This window comes from Canis lupus, chromosome 11 (genome assembly GCF_011100685.1).
Source record: "Canis lupus familiaris isolate Mischka breed German Shepherd chromosome 11, alternate assembly UU_Cfam_GSD_1.0, whole genome shotgun sequence".
In the NCBI taxonomy this organism is placed as follows: domain Eukaryota; kingdom Metazoa; phylum Chordata; class Mammalia; order Carnivora; family Canidae; genus Canis; species Canis lupus.
In genome coordinates this window covers 66,904,958-66,922,221 of record NC_049232.1, presented here as the reverse complement: position 1 = coordinate 66,922,221, position 17,264 = coordinate 66,904,958, and the positions used below count along the sequence as shown (strand labels likewise).

At 43.4% G+C, this 17,264-nt stretch overlaps 1 long non-coding RNA gene across 1 annotated transcript; it reads left to right on the top strand.

The window, feature by feature from the left end:
- Positions 1–10,626: 10,626 nt before the first annotated feature.
- On the top strand, positions 10,627–17,009 carry LOC111097883. The gene is made up of 3 exons (XR_005367162.1): positions 10,627–10,863; positions 11,680–11,763; positions 16,655–17,009. It is a non-coding gene; the product is annotated as an uncharacterized LOC111097883 (long non-coding RNA).
- The last annotated feature ends 255 nt before the right edge of the window (positions 17,010–17,264 follow it).

The following is a 17,264-nucleotide window of genomic DNA, read 5'->3' as shown; positions in this document are numbered from 1 at the left end:
GACACAGAGACATAGGCAGAGGCAGAAGCAGGCTCCCTGCAGGGAACCCAATGAGGGACTCAGTCCCAGGACCCCGGCATCACTACCTGAGCTGAAGGCAGACACTCAATCACTGAGTCACCGAGGTGCCCCTAATACTATTATTATTTTCTTACCTGCTACTAGTCTTCTCTAATTGATGGCTTCCAATTGATCACATAACTCAACTTTCTTAAACCCGAAAGAGGACTTGATGGGTGTCCCTCGTATGGAGTGTGCCTGGGAAGCTTCCCCATACAGATTCAAAGGCATGAGACTGGGAGTGCAAAATTCAGTCCCATCTGTTGTTAATTTATTATTCATTCTGTGCAAAATGGATATTAGCCCAACTGAAAGTGATGTGGTTTTTTTTCCCCCTTTCATTTTGACCCTGAACCTCCCCTGTGGTTAAGAAATCCGTCCAATCTTCGTTTCACAACACCCAGCAGATACCTGACTGAGTGCCACCCGATGGAAGCCCTCCACTACACAGTGGTTCAGTGTGACAAGCAGAACGGCAGGGAGCAAAGCAGGAGGCCAGCAAGTCCATACTCAGGTGGATTTGGGGCTGGACCTTGAAGGACTCGGAGGGTTTTGTCAGGTAGAGAAGACTGGGGGGAACCTCCAGTAATGGGGGCATGTGAATAAATAAATGGGGGCATGACATTTCAGCAAGAGAGATGTTACACATCACAGTGGAGGAGCCAGAGGGGAAGGTCCAATGTAAGGGAGACCTTAGGAAAGAAAAACTGAAGGAAGTGGTGGTGCGCTGGATTGGCTGGTGCTGGAGGATGCAGGGAGGTACGTGTAGGAAGGGGAAGAGCTGCTTATCAAGCCTTTCAAAATAACATTTAGAAAGCAGAGAATATCAGCTAGATAAATTATCTAGCTAAGTCTCTAACGTGGCTCTTCCCCCACAAAACAAACCAGATATTCATGGTTTTCCCCCAAAACAAATCAGATTATTTACTTGTGATGCTACTAATGTTTAAAGAAGGCCTTAGAAATCCCCTTCGGGAATTAATTGCCTTCAGAATGTGTTACTGACCTACAGCAGAGCATCAACTAGTCTTGCTACCTTACGGGTTTCTCAGTCGCTGTGTGCCTCTATCTATGATGGAAACGTTCCATATGCATATAAGATACAGATCGTTAGAACTTAACCAGTTGCACATTTCTTTTATAAATTGGAGAATGTGGCAACTGGCTTTTGCCTATTTCCAAAAACCGAATGCAATGCACAAAGGATTTCACTTGTGGGCTCAGAAGACCAGAAGAATGTGCTGCAGGCTCTGATGGCAATCCCCGAGGGGAGACTGGCAATACGTTGGAGCAGCCACCGCCCTGGAGTCCGTGCTGGCTTCCACAGTGTCTGCTGACCCATGGACCGTGTTCTGTGCGATTTTTGTTGCTGTGAGTAGACAAGTCATTATGTGCCAGTTTATGGTCCATGGTGGCCTCTAATGCAGTCACTCACAATTAGAACCTCTTGCTAAATCACCCCTGAAGACTGGCACAACTGGGGAAGGTGGGGGGTTTCCTAGTACCATCAAAACCGAAGACAAGACAACCTACTGGTGGAATCAGCTCATTGCACACTCGGGCTTTGTTTCACAAAAACAGAGCCCTTGTGCAAAGGGAAGAAAGCCCTTCCCATGACTTGAACCAGGAAATGGACAGTGATGCTTCTCTGTGCAGTGATTCCACTTTGGAGGGGAGGCTGAACGTGTCCCCTCCACGAGCACATTCATGGGCAGTATTCTGGATTCAGAAAGAACAAAAAGCTTAGAAAGAGCTGAACAGTACACTAAGAAGGAGCACACTACAGGGACACAGGTGTGATTCCTCAACGAACTGCCCAAGGTGCGCATGCGTGTGTGTTACATGTGTACATATGTGTGTTGTGTGTGTGCATGGTGTGTATGTTCCATGTGTGCATATGTGGTGTGTGTGCATATGTGGTGTGTGTGTGTGCGTGTGTGTGATGGGCGTTTGGGAGGTGTGTGATAGGAGTGAGTGGTAAGAACTGCCATTGGTTGTATTTCCTCCCTTCTTCAGAGGTCAGTAGAGACAGGAGAAAAAAATTTATCAGCTGCAGAACTTATACTTTGTTTGCTTTGTTCATTCATTTGGTTTCTTAAACCCCACATCGTATTTGTTTTTCTCTTATTTCACTTAGTGCAATACTCACTAGTTCCAGGTGTATCGTTGCAGATGGCAAGATTTCATTCTTCTTTTTATGGCAGTAATATTTCACTGTGTGTCTACACCACATCTTCTTTATCCAGTCATCTGGGAACGGACACTTGAGCGGCTTCCATAGCTTGACTAGTGTAAATAATCCTGCCATAAACATAGGGGTCTGTGTGTGTTTTGAGTCACCACATTCGTTTTCTTTCTTTTGAAGAAACTATTGGTTCTTTGTTTTATTTGGAAGGAGGAGTGATTTATTCTTAACTGCCCAGCTCTTTATATTTGGGTAGCAGCAGGTTGTCTGTCATTCATATTACACATATTTCCCCACATTTGTTCTTTGTCTTTCAGCTTTATTTTTGGCTATTGTTTGTTTTTGCCATTGGAAACTTTTCGTTGTCACAGTCGAGGTTATCAATCTTGTGATTGCTGGTTTTTAGGATGTATTTAGAAATATCTTCCACCCAAGATTACAGAAATACTTGTGCAGTCTTTGTTCTAGGTTTTATATATATAATTTTAGTTTTTACTTTACAATGTTTGTTGTATTTGGAATTTGAGTAATGAATGAAACAAGAACCCACATTTTATTTAAAACACTTCATACCAAACCTGTATTTGTCTCTCCTACTATTCATCATAGTTATAATAGCACAATTATTGATGTGATTATCTTTTGCCAATCATGGTTTTGAAATATCACCATTTTATTATGCAGTTGGGATACTTTTGAAAATGCTCTCTCCCACAAGTAGCATGCTGGGATTTTGACCAGAAATAAGATGATTTTCTAGATTATTTTGGAAGAATTTGTATTTTTACAACCATACTGAATATTATTCCAGGGTATGCCTTTTCACGTAGTCACCTATTATTTTATATTTCTTGGTCATTTTCTGCTTCTTCATATAATTCAAGTTTATTTGTGTATTTTATGTTTTTATATTTTTATAAATGATTGACTTGGGATTATATTTTAATACACTATAAGATTTGTGATTTTTGAATATCAAGATATCATGAAAACTTTTTGGACTCTCTTTTGCTTTTATTTTTCAATAATTTTCTGCTGAATCTTTGTATTATCTGCAAATAATGATAATTCTGTCTTCTTCATTCTAATATTTAAAACTCTTATTTTATTCTCTTGTCTAATTGCAATAACTATCACATAAAAGTAATGTCATAGACGTTATCACCAAGGATGATATCGGCTCTTGGTTTAAGATATGTCTTGATATTAAGGAAATCATTCACTGAATCCCATTTCACAAAGAGCAATTATCAGGGGTAGACACTAAATGTTATGTTAATATCTACCTTAGGATCATATGTTTTTTCCCCCTTTGGTCAATATTGGTGTAGATTTCCTAATATTTAGCTATCTTTGCATTATTGGAATACATACTCATACTCATGCTATATTGCTATTTAAATCTACTCCTAGATTTTATTTACTAGTACTTTATTTAGAACCTTTTAGTTTTTTAATTTTTAGAAAGACTTATTTATCTATTTTAGAGAGAGAGGGAGAGCACAAGCAGGAGGGGCAGAAGGAGAAGGAGAGAGAATCCAAAGCAGACTCTGCACTGAGCATAGAGCCCAATGTGGGTCTTGATCCCACGACCCCGAGATCACAATCTGAGCACTCAACCGACTGCATCACCCAGGTGCCCCTAGAATACTTTAAAAATCTGTTCTGATATCTTTAGTTTTCTCTTGTGCATTATCTGTTTAGAACAGAAGTATATTGGTATTTGTTAACTGACAAGAATTTCTTCTTTCTCTAACCTATAACATTTTAGATCACATAGGAATCTCTTTCCATCTAGTTTCCAGTTATGTCATACAGGATTATTCAGGGTTCTCTGTGATTGTGAAGTAGGCTTTGCCTCCAGACATTGCCCCAATGTGATAGGAAACAATGAAGAAATGGAGTGTTTGACAGGGCAGTCTCTCTCGCAACACCACATACCTTAGCAATCAGTGGTGGGCCAATGTGCTTGTGGGGGAGTGTTTTCTTATTCTTCCAGAAGTTTGTCCATGCCTCCAGAACTCATACTGGTGGGAACCTATGGAATTTCCTTCACTTGTGACCTCAGTACTGCCCTGAGGTCATGAGCTAGAGACTGGTGGTAGATCATGGAACTCTTGATTACTTCCAGATGGCATTCTATCTGGCTGCGTTCCTCAGAGTGAGTTGATGTGCCAATGGGAGATGGTTAGATTTCCAAGGGAATCTAGAAAACTTAAAAATAAACCGATAGTTTGTACTATGTTTACTCAGTGTATTTTTAGTTTCTCACTTGGAGAGGGCACTGGGGTAGCTAAGAGACAGGAGGACTATTTCAGAAGGGAGAGTGGTCCCAGCTGAAGGACCAAAATCAAGAATTCAGATTCAGAATAGTGCATCTATAAATGAAACCATGTGTCTCTTATTAAGGCCAGAACATTTCAGCTATTTCTGTGTGATCTTTACATATCAGATAATGACAGACAGGGACACTTCTCAGTCTTTTAGTTTTTGAATAGAATATGACTAGAGTGATCAAGACCTATCAAATGCTTACCCCGTGCCGGGCATGGAGCTAAGCTCTTTGTAAACAGCTTATGCTGTAGGTGTCCAACTGTCTCATCATCATCATGATCGCTATTTTAAAGATGACAAAACTGAGACTTAGTGTGGTTAAAGTCATTATCCAAGGTCACCTATGATCCAGAGCTGGGGTTCTCACCAGGGCTCTGTACTCTCAACTTGAGCTTGGAAATTTTTTTGAATATAAAGTTACATAAGTGCAGACATTTGTCTCATGCTGAGAGGAATTTCTGGATGATAAACTCAACTTCCTGTTCCCCAGTTAAGAGACCACAAACAGACGACCCCTGGGAATAAAAATCAAACACTAGCAAATACTTCTTTTTGCTTCTCAGATGTCAGGGTGACACTCTAGTGTTCTACTTTCTAAATTTCAATACGATTCCTTTTGTTTCCCAGTAAATATATTTTTAGTTTTGCTCTGATCTTAGGGTGGGTGTGAATATGTGTTTGTTCTAGGTGCTTGTATGTCAGAACAATTTATAGTACAGTTAATTTTTAAATTCCTCTGGGCCATCGGTTTAAACAGCATGCCAGCCGGCTGGAGAGTTGACAAAGAAATGAGTTCACCTCCTAGAAAACTCCTCAATGAATGACTCTTTTCTTGCTCTTAGGAATTAAATTCTCACATTCAACTTCATCTCAGGAGTAGCTTCTCTTTCATTTCCTGTGATATTTTAACCTTCCCCACCCCCGCACACTGACCAAAGCACCCCAATACGCAAATACTGTTGTGCCTTTCTGAGTCTTGCCTAGTCTTAGAAATACCCTGGAAAGCACCCCAATTGAGGGTATCACCAGCATTCTCCTTGAAGGACAGCCTGAGTAAAGCGGTGTGCCCTGTCACACGAGGGAGTGTTGGTTGTCTGTCTCTACTATTTTTTCACACTGGACCCTGCCAAGTCTCACATGTACTGGTTTCAGAAAACAGCATTGCCTTGTCGGCCGATTCAGAAACTTCAGATCAGTGGGTCACAATCTTTGCTATACATTGAAATTGTCTGGGAAGCTTTAAAAAATACTTATGCTCAGGAGCTCCTGGGGGGCTCAATTAGTTAAGCATCTGCCTTTGGCTCAGGTCATGATCCCAGGAGACCCTGGGGTCCTGGGATAGAGCCCCATGTTGGGCTCCCTGTTCAGCAGGGAGTCTGCTTCTCCTTCTCCCTCTGTACCCTCCCACCACTCCTGCATGCTCCCTCTCTCTCAGATAAATAAATAAATCTTTAAAATAAAATACTCATGCTCAGGTCTCACATGATGGATTTAATTGGCCTAGGGTGCCACTTGGGCATTGACTTTATTTTAAAGCTCCTCAGCTAATTCTAGTGCGCAGCTGTGTTTGGAGAATTTTGCCCTCGGGTGTAGGAGCACAGCTTTAGCTATTTCCTTGTTTGGAGCAGAAGAAAAACCAGGTAAAAACCACTGCTGCTACTTTAGTTATGAGGAAGCAGAGTCCCTGTGATGCCTCAGAATCCAGTGCCTTCCATTGGCCTCCTCCCCTAGCATCTGTCTCAGAATTGTATTTTACAGAGGAAAAAATGAACTTCATCTGTTTTCACCAATAGGGAGGATGTAGCTGATATTTATTATCTATTTATCTATTTATAATTGAAGTGTAGTTGACATGAAATATTACATTAGTTTCAGGATGCAGCATAGTGATTTGACGTTTATATGCATTACTAAATACCACACTAAGTGTAGCTACCACCTGTCACCATACAAAATTATTACAATATTGTTGGACTGTATTCCCCATGCTGTACTTTTCACCCCCATTACTTCTTTTTTTTTCCCCATTACTTCTTGTAACATGAAGTTTGTCCCGCTTAATCTCCTCCATCTGTTTTTTTTCACCTATGTTTTTAAATATAACACTTAATGTTGGATTGAGAGTCCAGGAAGCCTTCATGGCAATACATATTATACAGTGCCTGAAACTAATTCACACTGTTTTATGATAATCAAGGTATTTTAGTTCTTGGGGAAGAAGTTTATGGATGATTATAACTCTTTGGTAGATGTGTATCCCCTTCACTGGCACTTTCATTCTGGGTCACAAACGTGCAAATCTTCCCTGGGCTTTAAAACATTTCCCTTTTCTTTGCTTCTTTTTCAATCCACCATACCACTTTCTCACATCCTCTCACTGCTGAATTCTTCAAGAGCACAACCTATACTTTCCACTCTTTTCCAAACATCGGTAAATCTAGCATGGAACTGCACTCAGAAAGGAGATCAAGGTTTGGGGACTCAAATCCAAATCCAGTAGCTTCTCATTCTTCATTTTGCTTGACTTGTAGTGACTTAACACCTCTTAGCTTTAATTTTTATTTTTTTTAATTTATTTTGAGAGAGAGAGAGATAACTTGAGCAGGAGGAGGGGCAGAAGGAGAGAGAGAGAATCTCAAGCAGACTCTGTGCTGAGCACGGAGCTGGACAGAGCTTGACCCTGAGATCATGACCTCAGCCAAAATCAAGAGTCAGAAGCTCAACTGACTGAACCATCCAGGTGCCCCTACTTAACACTTTTTAAAATTCTATGAAGCAATGGTGATGAAAATACTGAACTTGACACAAAAATCTATACATGGATCAGAGAAAGGTACTTGAGTCCAGAAATAAACTTGAGAGCGTGTGGATAGTAAATATAGGACAAAGCTGGACATCAAATTAAGCAGAAAGAGAATCCATCTATTTCATTAGTGGTCTGGCTGTGCATCATGAGGAAAGGGGGTGGACATATTCCTCATGTATCACATATAAAAAGTGTATCTCGGATTAGTTTTACATGTGATAAAAAGCAAATTTAGAAGAATATAGTGTAAACCGGAAGAAGGGAGAATTCTTAAGCAAATCAGAATACTCCGAATTTATAAAGGAAAACATAGATATGGTTGGCTACATTAATTTTTTTTATGAAGTCAAAGTCAAAGACTCATGGCAGATTGGGAAAAATACTAGTAATACACGTGATAGAGATTTAATGTCCCCATATATAAAGAGCGCCTACAGATTGATAGAAAAGAACCAAGTCAAATTTTAGATGGGAAAGGACACAATGAGGCTATTCTAGAAGAGGCAATGAAATATCCAATAAATGTGGAAGATAGAGTAACACAAATTAATGCAATTAGGAGATACCATTATTCACTGAGATTGACTTTTCTTACTGAAAATGAGGAATTCAGAAAACACCTGATTCCGCCTGTTCTCGACAGAGCACTCGAAGTGCTGCAATTCTGGGTGCATCTGGTATGTAGGGGTGTCCTCATGTTTATACAATGCAGGTATTTCTTATTAACCTACGAGCTGAAAGGAGTCAGGAAATTAGACTATTTAGCCTCAGGCTTTCTCATGCCAGGGAGGACCTTCTCTCCTGCTGTTAGTAGGCCTCTCTACTGGCAGTTGGGCTGGTAGATCAAGGGCTCTGCCAAGGGAGGTGGGACAAGTAAGGTTTAGGGCTTGAGCTCTGGGGTCTCTCTACCCACTTGCTGGTTGGCTGGCCTTGGATGATTAACTTATATTTAATTCCCTCATCCAAAAGATAAAAGGAAAAAAAAAAAAAAAAACAAAAGATAAAAGGTAGGGGGATGGCAACAGCAGAGCTCCAAAGGGTGGTTTTGAGGATTAAATCATACAATCCCTACTTCTGGCATATACTAAATGCTCATGAAATGCCAGATACTGTATTAATTTTTCATCATCATCATCATCCATGAAAGAGGGCTGATGAACTTTCAGGATCATTTCTGCCAGCACTCAACAAAGTAGCATAACAATGGTTGCTCTCTCCTTCTTGAGAACTTTCTGCTCATGATTTTCCTACAGACCAAACACATGCTGGCTCATAAGGGGGTAATCACAGATCTATTAATAAAGAGAAGATTTGCTGTCACAGAGGACGAACTGAGACTTTCTTCAGTTGACTCATTCCTCTTATATAACATAAGGGGCAAGTCCTTACCACCTCCACAAAGAAGGTCTTCCACACAGAGTCCTCTTTTCCTTAAAGAACGCTTCGTTCTTCCTCCTTCCCTCTATAGTCTCTGTGAGGTCCCCACAGTTCCTAGTCCCCACTCAGTTTTCTTGGAAAATTCAACCTCGTTTCAGGAGAGATAGAAGTCATAGCCCTGAGGATCTTCAAAATGCCCCTGTGGCATCACCTAGATGCTAGGGCGGGCATCCTCTGCTCATGCTTTGCCAGCTTCGAAGGGAGGAGGGGATCTGGCCTATCAGGGCAGCAGATGGAGAGCTCCCATCTTCTTGGATTAACTTCCCTCCAACAAGAGCCACGGCTCATTCGGAGTCGCAGTTCTCTAAGCAGCAAAGGTACTTCATTCATCTAGCCCAAGGGTTAGCAAACTTTTTAATTAAAAAAATCATGATCTGTTTCTGGGCTAATTCTTTCTCTCTCCCTTGAGAGTATCCCTGATGATATTCCTGTAGTTTTATGATATATATCAGTAGAGAATAGAGCTAGTTTCCTCTTCAGTGCTTTTGTTTTTCCAAATTGTGCAGCTATTTATGGGAGAATTTCAGCTTAACCCTTCCTATACTTATCTAGATCCTTCTTCTCTGCATGAGACTCTAGAGAGGCAAAGCACTCAGGTTCCCAACCTCCTTTGTTGCTCCGGGTGGACAGAGCAAACAGTTCTAGTTAATCAGGCTGAAATGAGGTCTCCTATGGGACTTTCTGGGAAATCTTTTACTTTGCTGATAAAGGGCACAATTGGGACCATTGCCTCTCCTTTCCCTTTCTTCTTCTCTTGAGAGCAGATGTGTGGCAGCCATTTTGACTGTAAGCATCATTTTGTCAAGAAGTACAGTTAAGCAAGGGGCCTTTGTACAGCTCTGTGGAAGGAGAGGGCTATTTCTTTTTAAAAGATTTTTTATCTTTAAGTAATCTCTACACCCACTGTAGGGCTTGGACTCACAACCCCGAGATCAAGAGTCACATGCTCTATCAAATGAGCCAGTCAGGCACCCCTGAGATATTTTAGATTTTTTTTTTTCTCTAGAGCTGTGGGGGAGAATTAGGCAAAATGTGGCCAAACCCCAGAGAGTGAGTTTCATTAACTCATCCACTTTACAAGGCTTGGTTGAGTCTTTCCTGTGTGATGTTTGTGGGTACAAAAAATGATGTCTTTAGGGTGACTGGCTGGCTTGGTCAGAAGAACATGTGACTGTTGATCTCACAGTCATGAGTTCGAGCCCTACATTGGGTATAGAGATTACTCACATAAATAACTTTTAAAAAGTGATCTTATTGTCTAAGGTTGACGGGTGCAGGGCACAGAAAGGAGCCAGAAATCAACCCGTATGATGGTCTCTATTTTCCACTTGAGCGAATAAATCTGGGCAATAGACACCTGCCTCCCATGGACTCTATAAGAGCAATTTCCCAGCACAATTGTGTCCACCCAATCTCTACCTTCCCAGGATGACTTTTACTATCTCAAATTGCCTTGTGTAGAGAATATTCTCTTCCAGTAAGCCTGGACAACCTACTGGGGAGCAGGTGGCACAGGAACCATGCTTGAAGCCAGTGCTAAACGGGGGCCCGAGATAGGCTAAGGGTACAACGATGACATGAATAGCAGGCACTCTTGAGTGTATGCTTTGAATTCAGGAGGGATGAGGCCTTTTGAGGCTGGGGGGATTGGAGACAAGTTCACAACTAAAGTGGCATCTGTTCTCCCATTCTAGGAGTTACGGCTCACGGTCCACAGACTTAAGCAATTCACCCAAAGCAGAAGCAAAACAGGCTTTTGTGGGGAAAGTGGAAAGTGGCTGGTAGGTGTTCTTCATACCACAGATATGCTGGGAGTCCTCCTGGAGTGGCAGCTGGTAGGGAACAGTGGTTTGTCAAAGTGATTAGCAAAGTTGCTTACAAGCCAAGACTGTGAGTCATCCTCATTGGAGCCTGGTGTCCCAGAAAAGACTGAATCATGTACTTCCCTTCCTTGTCACCAGAACTCTGACCTCCCTTTGGAGGTTTTCTGAGGACATCTGACACCAGGACCCATTGAGGTGTGAAGGGACAGTCTGGACTCGTAAGTTTGGAATGTTGAAGCCTGAACTTGCTCTGGGGTAGAAAGTTCTGGTACTGGACAAGATAATCTATTGAAGGAAGTGGTTGTCTTTGTTTTCTTTGTATATTACTCAGCATTTCAGCAGGTGTCCAAGTCTTCAAGCTCCCTTGCCCCAGGGCCTAGAGAAGAAGGGCAGGCCATCTCCCTTCCTGACTTTCTCCCCTTTCTCCTGGGGGATTTGAGTATATATGATTTGAGGGAAAGGAACTGAGAGTGGGTTTGAGGGGTAAAGTTTCCAGGAGTGAAAGTGCAAAGACTTTTCCCCAAGAGAAGGAACAGATGTCTGCAGTTTTTGTAAGTACAGGTTCCCCCGCTATCCAAAAGTAGGGCGTTCCCATGAAAACTTTCCAAAGCTGAAATGGGGTAAAGGGAAGAAGTATTACCGTGAATTTATAGGAAAACACTTTTGAGCATTCCTGGACCCCCAAAATAATCACTCTTAGGCTTTTCTGATACCTGAGGCCCCTCTTGCTAATGGATGCACAGAGTAAATGGAGACCAAGCACAGTTGCTCCCAGCCGCAGCCCAGAGCTCTGTATCCCCCCCTTCCCCCCCACCCCATGCTGAGATCCTCCTGGGGAAGGAGCTTGGCCAGGCCGCTCACTGCTCAGAGTGTGCGCTGCCTCTATACAGGCTCCCCTGCAACACAAACACTGAACACTATTTTTGCTTTTTGCCTTTTTGCACGAAATTTGAAAGTCCTGCTTTAGATAAAAAGGTACTAAGGGAGGTCTTTCATAAAAGCAAAATGGCCTAATATGACCTTTCGAAAAGCAGGGGATACCTGTCATGGTGCTCTGGGGTCCATCCTCCACAGAACCTCAGGAAGATGACAGGCCACCCAGAGGCACCAACTCCATGGTAAGTACAGGAAAGTCCTCCTGGATTCTGGGGACCAGGGCTCTCAGCCCTGGCAAAGAGCCACCCAACTTCAAGGACCTACGTAAGGTTGGCCTATGGGGATCTTGCTAGACATCATGTTGATAAGGGGTTGGTCCTTGCGTCTAAATCTGGCCCACCATCTGTTTTTGTGTGACCTGTTAGCTAAGAATGGTTGCCTATTATTGTCTGCGGCTGCTTTCAAGCAATAATGGTGGAGTTTAGTAGTTATGACAGAGACCCATCGGGCCCACCAAACCTGAAATATTTACTACCTGGTCCTTTGCAGAAAAAAAAGTTGCTGGCCCTCGATGACAGAGATGCCTCCTGAGTGTTTGGCTTCACATCCCAACTCCCAATCATTAACTCTTGGAGTGGCGAAGGCAGCGGGAGGTGAGAGGCGAAGAGAACCCTCTCAATCTTTGAAATTAAATTAAATCCTGCCAGCTAAAGGGAACGGGGGCTCAGTGTCATACATACCCTGATTTTATATTAAGCAAATACAGCAATGTTGCCCTTTTTTGCACATCCAGGTTTGAGTTACAGATTCATTCCTATCATGCTTCAGCTTCTAAGACTTCTGTTTGATAATTGTAGCTGTTGTTTTATCGAATCTGTTCTGGGAGTAACATCCCTGGGTCTCCCCTATCTCTGCATATCCAAAGCTTCCCATTAGGTCCCAACTTATATGTTTGACTTCCCCTCCACTCCTGGAAGTCTTACTTTGTTTTTTCAACTTACAAATCCACCTGACAAGATTTTTCAAAAACAAATTTGCTTCCAGGTATCCTGATTGGTTTCTCCTTAGACAGTTGTACCATATTTCTTAGATTAAAAGTTAAGATTGTGTTTTTCCTCCATTCTCTCAATTCCTACGGGATAATATGCTTTTTTCTTTGTTTCTTGAGGCTTTCAGGAAGTGGTGAGGGGAGGGACGGGAGGGATGGAGGTCGGAGTGAGGGAGGGATGGCTGGAGTCAGCATAGCGAAGGGAGAAGATCACCGGCCGACAAGCCGGACGTACACCCGAGTCAAGACACCCCCTAACCATCTCACTCTCCCCTCCTCTCCATCCTTCTCATCCTCCTCCTTCCTCTTCTTCTTCTTCTTCTTCTTCTTCTTCTTCTTCTTCTTCTTCTTCTTCTTCCTCTTCTTCTTCTTTCTTCCTTTCTTAATTTTATTTATTTGAGAGAAAGAGAGACAAAGAGAGAGAGCACATGAGCAGGGAAGAGGGGCAGAGGGAGAGGGAGAAGCAGACTCCCAGATGAACAGGAAGCCTAATGTGGGCCTTGATCCCAAGACCTGGAAACCATGGCCTGAGCTGAAGACAGACACTTAACCATCTGAGCCACCCAGAACCCCTCACTACTGGGTTCTGATGCACAATCACATCATGGTAATTTGCCTACATTCCTTGTTCGTTTCCTTGAGTCCAGGGGCTGAGTCTTGGGCAGCTAAACCGGATCGGACAGGAATCAGCTTGATCCAGGTTCAAATTCTGACTCCTCTACTAGCCTGTACAACCACGGACATATCATCAACACTGTTGGGCTTTAGTTTCATCATCCAAAATATTCTGGTAATCCCGTCTGTGCCTCCAGAGATGTGAGAATTAAATATGATCGTGCCATAAAAGTGCTTTTTAGGAATCCGTGCTCTCAGTACCCTTTGCAGTCCAACTCTGAGCCTGGAGTGCAGTTGGTGAAATCACTGACTTGCATTATCTGTGGCGATCAACCTGGGGGCAAGATAAGGCCCTGGTTTAGGAAACAGGCACTTGACACCAACATTTCCTCTTTCTTCAGGAGAGTTGTGACTCATCCTGAGAATCTGTAGTATTCCTTTGATCCCCACCTCACCCCTCACATGATCATTGTTGTGCTGGGAATGCCCAGGAGGGGAAGAGAGGAGAGCTTGGATTGGATTCGATGGGTGAAACCGGAATGCCAGGGTGAGGTGGAGGGCAGAGGCCCCAATGCTTTGCTGGTGCTGCAGACTGGTGTGCAGCCCACCCTTGGGGCTTTCTGGGGGAGGGGGATCTGGCCTCGGATGCCTGGTCACCAGTGCCATGAAGGATCACGTGACTTTGCAGGAGACTTCTCTGCTCCAGTTGGGCCCTGGCTTTTGGGGCTTTTGTAATCTCATTGGAAATGGAGCCAACTGTCCCGGAGAGGACAAACAAATCTCAGGATGTACATCCTGCAGAGATAGGATAATTAAAGATTCCAAATCCTCTTGATTTATTTATTTTAAATAACCAAGATATTGTTTGTACTTCTTCCCGTGAAACATGCTCTGTGTACTTATTTTGATCATTTCCTTCATCCATGTGGTTGGTCTAATCCTCAGAGCCTGCTCCAGCTAAGGGGCATTGCATCTGTCAAAAGGGGGTGGGAATCAGAGTTTAGGGAATCAGGAATTCTGTTCTCTGGCACCTGCTCTAATCCACCTTTTCCACTCATTACTATCCCTTTACACAATGAACGACTCTCAAATAGAGGCTTTGTCTGCCTGTGGGACAGCTGGGAGGGAGTCCTGAGGGAGGTATGTTGACAGGAGCCAGGCTGGCTCGGCACCAGTTCCTGGTCTAAGACCACTTATGGGAAGTCATTTTGATGTGAGGACAGACCAGTCCAGGGAGGAGCCTTCCATTTTCTGTGCCCGCACTATCACTACCCGGGTCTCCCTGCTTCTTACGTGTTTGACAGACTGTGTACCTGGTGGTCTTCTGCCCAGACTCTCATGGCTGAGGCAAATCCACTCTCAGAAAAACTTTGTTCTGCTCCATCTTCTGCCTTCTGAAGGACCATAATACGTGGTTGTCCCCCCTCCAGCCCATCAAATCTCTCCTTGATGGGAGACTCCCTATCAGCCTTAAAATATGTTCTTTTTCTCCATGCCCCAAAACAAACCCCCTAAACAACCCTCCTAAGACCCTATGGCCTTCTTTAGAATCAACCCACTTCTCTTCTCTTCTTTTAACTGGACTTCTTGACATTGACCCTCATGTCTCCACCCCCCTCACCTCCATTCCATTCCACCTGCAACCCACAGCAACCTAGCCTCCACTGGAGCTGCTCTCGTGAAGCTGGCCTATTCACCCTCAGCTTGTTTGATCTCTGTTGGCACCTCTCCTTTTCTTGAAACATGCTTTCACTGGCCTCTGTGATGTCTCACAATCCTGGGTTTTTTCTTAAGTTTCTGATCACTTTTTCTTAGCCTTCTTGTCAATGACTCCTCCATCCAGTCGGTTCTGTTGGAGTTCTTTACAGCTCTGTCCTATAACCTTTTCTCATCTAATACTCATTTCTCAAGAAGTTGCATCTACTTCTTTGGCTTCAAATAGCCTCAGAGAGGAGCCCTTGGGTGGTGAAGTGAAGCATCTGCTTTCAGGTCAGGTCATGATACTGGGGTCCTGGGATGGAGCCTCATGTTGGGCTCCCTGCTCAGTGGGTTGGCTTCTCTTTCTGCCCCCACCACCTGGTGCTCTCTTGTGCACACTATCTTGCTCTCTCAAATAAATAATTAATAAATAAAATCTTTATTAAAAATAGCATAAGAGAGCTCAATCCTTATAGCAGAATGGCCCCACCACAGTACTGGAGCTTTTGGCTTTGATGTGCAAGACCAAGTTGGGTCATGATAGGCCCAGAGAAGAGGGAAGATGGGATTTCAACCCATAGAATCACTAAAAAAGCAGCCTAGTCAAATATCTTTCCTCATCTAAGAAAGTCACTCATTGGGTCAGTCAAGATGAATCAGACCTCAATGCATCAGTGAGCCTGGGGATCTCTGATTGGCCTGAAGGCCTCTCAGTCCAGCACCCCTCAGTCTGCTAGGTTAGCCTTAGCTCTTAAAGATACATTATCTGTATAATTCCATTTCTATGATATCCAGAATAGGCAAATCCATAAAGTCAGAATAGATTGGTGGTTGCCAGTCTAGGAGGAGGGGAGAATGAGGAGTGGTTGCTTAATGGATTTGAGGTTTCCTATTGGGATGATAAAAATAATCAGCAACTAGACAGTAGTGGAGGTTGCACAACACTGCAAGTGTACTACCTGTCATTAATGGTCTTAAAATATAAATATCTGGGTTTTTCTCCAGAAGAGGAACCACTGCTACTGAGCCGAGCCACGTAGGCCGTGGACGCTTTCATGGTCAGTTGTGACTATTAGATAAGGAACTGTAAAATGGAAAGGACTCTTACCACCAAAGTGACTGGAAACCACCCAGGCCTCTAAGATAGTGTACAGAATGTGCTATTTCGCAAGATAACCAGAAGATTTCTAAACTGTGTCAGCTAACGGTACCCTGCAGCACACATACCTTTAGAGTAGAACATAGGTAGGAAACTAAATGATACACCCCCCCCCCCCCCACCTTCAAATCCATTTCTCTGTGACTGTGATGAAGTCAGATTGGATGTTTTGGTGGAGCATTCTGGTAGCTTGAACTGAGGCTGCAGAAGGAGGCTGACTTAGCAATATTTAAGGCTTTGAGCTAGCAGGACCCTGTAACCATTTGGATCGTCTAGAATTACCCTTGGCAAGAGAAGTGAGTGAACATGACCCTCCAGATGTTGTCTTATTGTATTTCTCACAACAACCCTATGAGGGGACCCAGTGGAACCAAGGTTTGAACCCGTAGAGTCTGCTAAATCCTACTGCGTCTGTGAGCCCATGGGAGCCCTTGAATCAGAAAGGGAGGGGCTGGCTGGGGCAGGAAGCTGCTGGTGCCCCAGGGGTTCTGCTTACCATGGCTCAGCCAACATCTGTGATTTCTCTCACTGTGCCTACAGTCTGTGCGGGAGACGTGGCCTACGCCCTTATCGAGCAACCTTCTTCAGCCTTGACATTTCATCTTTCCTGCAGATAACAAAACGAGAGAACCATGCTGCTGAGGGAAAGCTCTAGAGTTGGCTGGCTTGTCAAGTTTCTCCTCACATTTGCCATCCCCACTTCATTTCCTGACTTGTAAACAGGCGGGATGAGAGCAGGTGACTGATGAGTTTGATAACCAGCGAGCTCTGCTGTGCTCAGCGTATCCTGTTATTGTGAATCTCAAGTCCTGCTTTGGCATCGGCTGTCCTATTTTCCCTCTTTTTTTTTTTTTTTTTTTTTCTGGCTGACTCAGAAGATCCTGAACCTTGGAATCAGCACTGGATTCAAATTCTAGTTCTAACAACTGAACTTCAGTTTCCATTTTGCCTGAAAATAAATAGAAATATTAAGCTCAGAGTCTTTTTCTTTTTGGGTCTTTTTGGGATGTGGGTCTTGAACTCATGACCCCAAGATCAAGACCTGAGTGTCAAGATCAAGAACCTGACATTTAACTGACGGGGCCACCCAGGGGCCCCTCAGAGTCATTTTTGAAGGTTATATGAGATCACAGGAAAGGGCCCAGCTCTTTTCCTGACTTTTAGTAAGCATTCAAGGAATTATCTTGCTTCTCTTCCCCACACCCCTTTGCCCCTCATCGCAC